This window comes from Telopea speciosissima, chromosome 7 (genome assembly GCF_018873765.1).
Source record: "Telopea speciosissima isolate NSW1024214 ecotype Mountain lineage chromosome 7, Tspe_v1, whole genome shotgun sequence".
NCBI classification, from domain to species: domain Eukaryota; kingdom Viridiplantae; phylum Streptophyta; class Magnoliopsida; order Proteales; family Proteaceae; genus Telopea; species Telopea speciosissima.
This window is the reverse complement of record NC_057922.1, coordinates 35,047,372-35,054,168: the sequence shown is the minus strand read 5'-3', so window position 1 is coordinate 35,054,168 and position 6,797 is coordinate 35,047,372. Positions and strand designations below refer to the sequence as shown.

The 6,797-nt window shown below is 39.7% G+C and overlaps 1 pseudogene; it reads right to left on the bottom strand.

Moving 5' to 3' along the window:
- Positions 1 to 3,252: 3,252 nt before the first annotated feature.
- LOC122668493 lies at positions 3,253 to 3,921 on the bottom strand (annotated as a pseudogene).
- Positions 3,922 to 6,797: the final 2,876 nt, after the last annotated feature.

Sequence of the window (6,797 nt, the reverse complement as noted above, 5' to 3'; positions counted from 1 at the left end):
TCCTACTAGCTCTTATGTCCTCAACATACTGCTCAGGATTTTACCGACATTTTGAAACTTGTGGGGAATGTTATATTTATTGTCATATTTAAGTTTCAAAATCTATCTAAAAATATTCCCCTATTGCATGTTCTTTGGCTTTGAGGTTCGAATCCATAGCACGCGATGGTTTGCTTTAATAAAACAAAAGGTTGGAACATCTTTTAGGCTCACATTGCTGATGAAGGAGTGAAAGAACAAGCTTATATATACTCATGGGAATATAAGGGTAGGGTTCATGAATAGAGGTATCTCTCCTCTCGCATGTCAGGGGGGCGTTTTACACATCCACACGTGCGCCAAGCCGGGCCAGTGCAGTGTGATGTATATGTGGGTCTGAGTCCAATAACTTATATTTTTGGACAACAGACTTTAAGTTCTCTTAAACTTGATGGTGATATTTACGTCATGGTATTCGATTTTAGGCCTACATACGAATAGATACATTCCCTTGCAATTGTCTTTTCTTCTAGAAATACCATTACATATGGTTTATGTCTCTTCACAGAGAGGCAAGAGCCCTAGATTCATGGATTCAAAATCTCCAAGAGAGATTGAATCATAGCCATACGTTTTAGGGACACATCCTTTAGTAGAGACACCTTGAAGGGACTTCACCTCTATAAATAGAGAGTGACCTTGTTGTCATTTCATTCATTCAAAATGTTTTCTTTTCTTCTTGTCAATGTTTCTCGTGCATACTTCCCCTTACTCTGCTTCTTTGTTTTGAGAGTGTTGAACATAGCCTTCCATGCCCTTAGTTTGCCTATGGAGTGAGTGTATCACTACTCGATAGCCTCAGCCTCACATTGGGGTTGTTTTATCTTGGGGGTTGATTGGCATGTAAACCTAGTTGCACCATAAGGGGCCTCTACAACCTTAAGGAGAGTGACCATTTGGCGACTCGAATTATTCAAGTGTTGTAGAATCTAAATCAAGCAAAGTCCGAATTAAGCAAAGTTGGTACACTCTCCTTCAATTGGTGAAAGCGCTACATAATAGATAAATCTTATAGTCCTTTGATATTACATTTTACTACAAGTGGTCGGCGGGGACTTTCCGAGTCACAGCGGTGACGAGGTTGGACGAATGATACGGTGGCAGCCGAAGAAGAAGATGCCTTAATTTCAATTTCACGAATCGCAGTGGTGCCCCAAACCGTTTGGTTTGAAAGCAGATAACCTCACCAAACCCACGTTTTACCTCTCTAGTTGCAGTCTACTTTGGAGTTCAAAGAATATCAAAGAAGCATAGAAGACTTAGAACCGTACAAACCCTATTCTTCCTAATAGCTACAGTTCCTCCGTTCCTCAAAAATCCCCTAACAGTTTCAATCCTACTTCCACCTACCCCTCTGTAACCTATTAAATTGGTAAAAATTGAAGACAGAAGTTATAAAACTTGCAGCTTTTTCTAAATGAGACAAGTTCATAAATGGGAAAAAGATGATACCTCAAAATCAAAAAAAAAAAGAAAAAGATGATACCTAGTTTATACGTTGAAGTAAATGAGTGAGTTGAGGAAGAAATCAACTCATCTTCCCTTTTTACAAACCCTAAACGATTTGGGGAAAATGAGTTGCAGGTTTTCAAACCCTAAACTATTAGTGCTATTGCCCAATCCGAAACCCTAATCTCAAGGCTGGCCCCAATAATCTGAAGCTCCTCCACAATGCTAAATTACAAGAGATCGAACTATAGTTGTCTGAAGGCAGCCACAAGTCTTTGGAAATCCTTAGCATACATATCAGAAGCAGCTTGTAACTGTTCATTTAGTTGTCCAAAGGATACCTGCAACTCATCTTCCCCAATCGATTTGGGGAAGATGAGTTGCAGGTTTTTTTTATATTTTTTATTGGAGGGGCAATTTTGTAACTTTACCTCTTGAATTTAACCTTGTTAGTCATGAACTGACGGAATGGATGTATTTGTTAACGTTTGTAAACTTCAGGGGGGTACGTAGAATTATCCAAAACTGGGGGGTAATATTATACTTTCGTTAAACCTCCGGGGTGGCATGTGTAAATTATCCAAACTTAAATAAAACTCTAAATGCAACATATTTACTACAAATGGCATACAACACCAATTAGTATAGAAAATATCAAAATGAATTTTCAACATATCGCTTGCAGAAATCAGCAGCATTGCGGCTTTTGGCACGCAAGAACTATTTTTCGAATAAGATCAGCAATCCAAGAAATCCAAGAAGCAAAAACTGGATGCAGATGTTTAGTTTACATTATTGATTCGAGGCGAAAGGAAAACAACAGGTAATCAAAGCAATATTCAAGAAAATTTTGGACCTCGATGGATCTTAAGAATCAAATGCACAAAAACTTATAAATCCCTAATCAACGAAACGACAAAGTCTTAAAGAACGAGATTGATGAGAAGGAAAGAGATACAATAAAACCGTTTAATGTAGAGAGCGAGTAAACTTACCATGTTTTTCCTTCCGCTAAACTCACAATCAATGTAGAACTTCGCAGCGATGCGGCCAATGCGGGAAAGAAACGAATTCACATTCATATGATGTCCTCCTCGTGTGTGTTTAAAGATGGAAGAGCATTGATGGTGTTTAATTACATTCATCTCCTTGGATTTCCATTAAAATGAAGGGTTTTTTCCAAATGTCCCCCTGAAAATGGCCAAACTTACAGTTGCCCCCCTGAATTTTCACTAATTCCATGTGCACCCTTGCTTTCCAAACTAAGTACCACTATAGTCCCTCCCGTTAGACAGATTCGTTATGTTATAATGGATCCCAGTTTTTGAACATCGATGGATCATTCTGCCCCTTGATAGGGTAAAATGACCAAAATGACCTTACCTGGAAAAAAAAAAAACCTACAACTCATCTTCCCCAAATAGTTTAGGGTTTGGGGAAGATGAGTTTTTGAATCAAAAATCAAGAATGGAAGTGATTTAACTCAGATTGTACATGTAGGATGGGTGCAAGGAAGTGATAGCAGGAAAGGTCTTCAGGTGTGATGTGCCCTTATTTGCTTCACCCAGATTGTGCTTTCAGGCAACAATGATCAGAAAACTACCAATGAATCAGTATGGTGTGCAGTGGAACCATTTACTACAGAGATTCATAAACTCTTCTTACCTTTACTTTTCAAAGAGCCTCTACTGATATGTAACATCACAAATTTATTCAATGGTGGTGAACCCATATGCCATAAGAATCAGAGTATGAGTTTATCAATTTACCAGAATAAAAACAGTTTATCGATTCATCACCACCTGCCGCAAAAGCACTAACCTAGTATTAACACAGATGACAGAGCTGGGGCTCTTGGGGATGGATGACAGGAGGGAAGAACAAATGAACACTAGGCATTAAAAACATCCGTAAGGCCTCTAACTAGAGGTTTAATTTACCAGCCAAGTTCCAGGAATGCATGGCGAGGCTACCAAAGGACATAATATTGGCAAGAGATGATAACCCATGGATCATTCCAAATTTCTTGTTCATCGCATAATATGAAAACGTACACCATTGTTGGGTATGAGCGAGAGTTTGCATCAACACAGAAAAAGAATTATTTCTAGATGATGCTCCTAAAATGGTTTCAAGTTAACCTAAAATCCCTAAAAGGTTAAGGGGTTTTGGGAATAAAACAATAAAGAGCATTACCTCGGTTGTCATGGGCGTGAAGACAAACAAATTGGTGAGATTGAAAGCGAAGGAAGAAATCAGAAACCCAAGCTGATACTTCTCCGCAGAGGATGAAGATCGCCAGGGATGAAGGTAACCGAACGACGCCACCGATATCGCACAACAAACCCCAACCAACGAGAAATATGCCGGAAACATCTTGCTCTGTAGATTTCCAAACTGATGCCTCGGCAGATTCCTGAGTTTTCCATGAGAAAATCAAGAAGAAATTGATCAAATCGACGAAGTAATAACACTTCCCATCTGGTAACCATCATGAATAACATAGGCATAATTAGATCAAAACGAGCTACATATTGAGGACCAAATTTAGAGAGGAAGTGGTTTAACTTCGCGGACTTCCATTCTTGATTTATGATTCAAGAACTCTTCTTCCCCAAATCGTCCCAAACCCTAAACGATTTGGGGAAGATGAGTTGCAGGTTTTTTCTTTTTTTTATTTATAGGTAAGGTCATTTTGGTCATTTTATTCTATCAAGGGGCAGAATGATCCATCGATGTTGAAAAATTGGGATCCGTTATAACATAACGTCTCTGTCTAACGGGAGAGACTATAGTGGTACTTAGTTTGAAAAATAGAAAAACACATGAAATTAATGAAAATTCAGGGGGGCAGCTGTAAGTTTAACCATTTTCAGAGGGGCATTTGGAAAAAACCCTAAAATGAATAAAGTGGAGGGATCGGGAGCCTCTCCAATGCGTTGGAGAGCGGACTTGGATTTGTCCAATAAGGCACGCATCCAATGAGCATCCAACAGCTGGGCGTGTGGGATGAGTCGGACACTACACGCCCAGCGCCCCCAACAGTCGGAGACTCACGGATGGTTCATTGGGCTCTCCAAAGATTGGGATCCTCTTCACGGCATTAGGAGAGCCCAATGAGCCATTCGACCGCTGGGGGCGCTATGCCAGAGGAGTGGGTACCACGGCCCTATTACTGTAATCCTGCTTCACACGTCCCTGGTCCCACACTCCCACCTAATTGGTCCACTCATATTGAAAAGTATCAACCAGCACCACCAGATTTATTTGTAAAAAGAGAAGTAGTTTCTGTTCGGGAGTGTAGCCTACGCCAACACTCCCATGTGTCTATATCTCTCCTCCTCAAAATAAGGGGGCAGAGGTGTCTTTTCATATGGGAAGGAGAGAGATACACTCATGAAAGTGTTGGCGTAGGCCATACTCCCGGACGGAGAACTTTCTAAAAAAGCAAAAGGTTTTATGTCGTTAGATGGGGGAGAGAGGGGATGTGTTATTACTTATTGCACTTCTTCCCCCATCCTATCGAACGATTGAAGGCATGACCATTACGTAATACAATGACCATACATAAAAACTGATTTTTTTTATTTTTTTATTTTTTTTGTGGGAATACTAGTGCACCAAAGGATTCAAAATTCAGATTTGAATCTTTGAGGGCAAAACCATCCAATACGAACCGCTATATATCAGTTACAATATTTGTATCCGGACTGGCCACTACCCGAACAGATACCTTGAAAAAAAACCCTGGTATGGAGGGATTGTATACCGTTGTAATGCCAATGTCATTTTGATTTATGATGGGTAAAACAAAATGTTTGCACACCGGTGTGGTATCATGCTTCTTCTCTCTGTCTTTCTCTCTCCCCTTCTTTAACAGGTGTGTAAGTGTGTTATTGCTTCGGTTTCGGTTTTTCGATTCGGTTCAAGATGCAATATGTATAAATCGAAACCAAATAGATTTAAAAAACCTAAAACCAAATCTCAATTAGTTCGGTTTGGCTCTTATTCAGTTTTCATGTATTCACAATTCAGTATTTGGCCTAATATGGTTCCTATACAACTGAAAACTTTTGCCTTTTAAATATGGATATTAAATTTTATTTTATGGGAAAAAGCTGGGCACACCAGTCATATACCATAAGCTAGCGCCCGCTATGTCTATCTCTCTCTTCCTTTTTTTAAACGACTCTCTGTTCATCATGTATGATGCCTCGTTTCACACCCCCATTGGTGTTGCCTACTAACTTATCGCACGCGGGTAGTGTGTCTATCCCTATCCCTTATTTTTATTTATAAATAATTTTTTATTTAAAAAATCTATTTTACATTGAAAAATATTATTATCAAATATAATAAAAGTTTTGGGTAGTGATACGGTTCATATCCAGCCTCCAATGTCAGTCAAACACGTATGACAAGGCCGGACCAAGGAACTGGCTCAAAGAAAGAAACGTCTGTGGTCTGACCGGATCCTCGACTACGATTCCATGCCAAAAGCACGCACAAATGAGCTTTACGTACATGTGGACCACCAAGGGCACAATCACTGACAAATACTGACAATTCGGATCACCAATCTGCCTTGGAGATTACGTAACCCTAAAAAATGGGTAAAAAGGTCATTTGGAAAGCGGAGCCAGATATACAAGGAAGAGCAGAAGGAATGAAGGTAAGGCTCTGGGATCCTGGGTAACAGATCCCAATTTTGGCCACTAGGAAACATGGGAAACGGGACTCCAGAACCAAATTCTCCATCTCTGCCCCCCCCCTTTAACTGTTGTTTTACCCCAAGTTCTGACTTAGACATCGGAGGGATCTCCCCTGGGACAGACCCCGAGGTGCTAACCTTCCCTTGGTTCTATCATTGTGCAGGATTGTGCTAGACCAAACCGGACCACGGAAGATTGATTTCGGCATCAACAAATAGGTTATATAATCATAACTAGTACTATAGTTACCACAAAAAAATATAATCACTACTACAAAACTTTCTCCCGTTTTTTTTCCCAAAGTGATTTCACTTCCCTTTGCTTGCAACCCAACAAAGCTTAGATGCTGTCTTGTTAAAGACACCAGCCAACTAAAGCTTTTTAGGTCCACTTCTCATTCTCATCCTAATAAAAAAGCTAATCTTCCTTTACGTAGACAAGAGTTACCCTTGTTATTATATCTTTGTGGAGATTAAAGGCTGAAGTGTTTACAGTTTTCTCCTCCTAACCTTTAAAATTGACTCTAGTACCATTTTTTTTTATCTGTCCTCCGTGGGAATAGAATGAAAAAAAAGTTAAAAATGAGGGAGGAAAAGG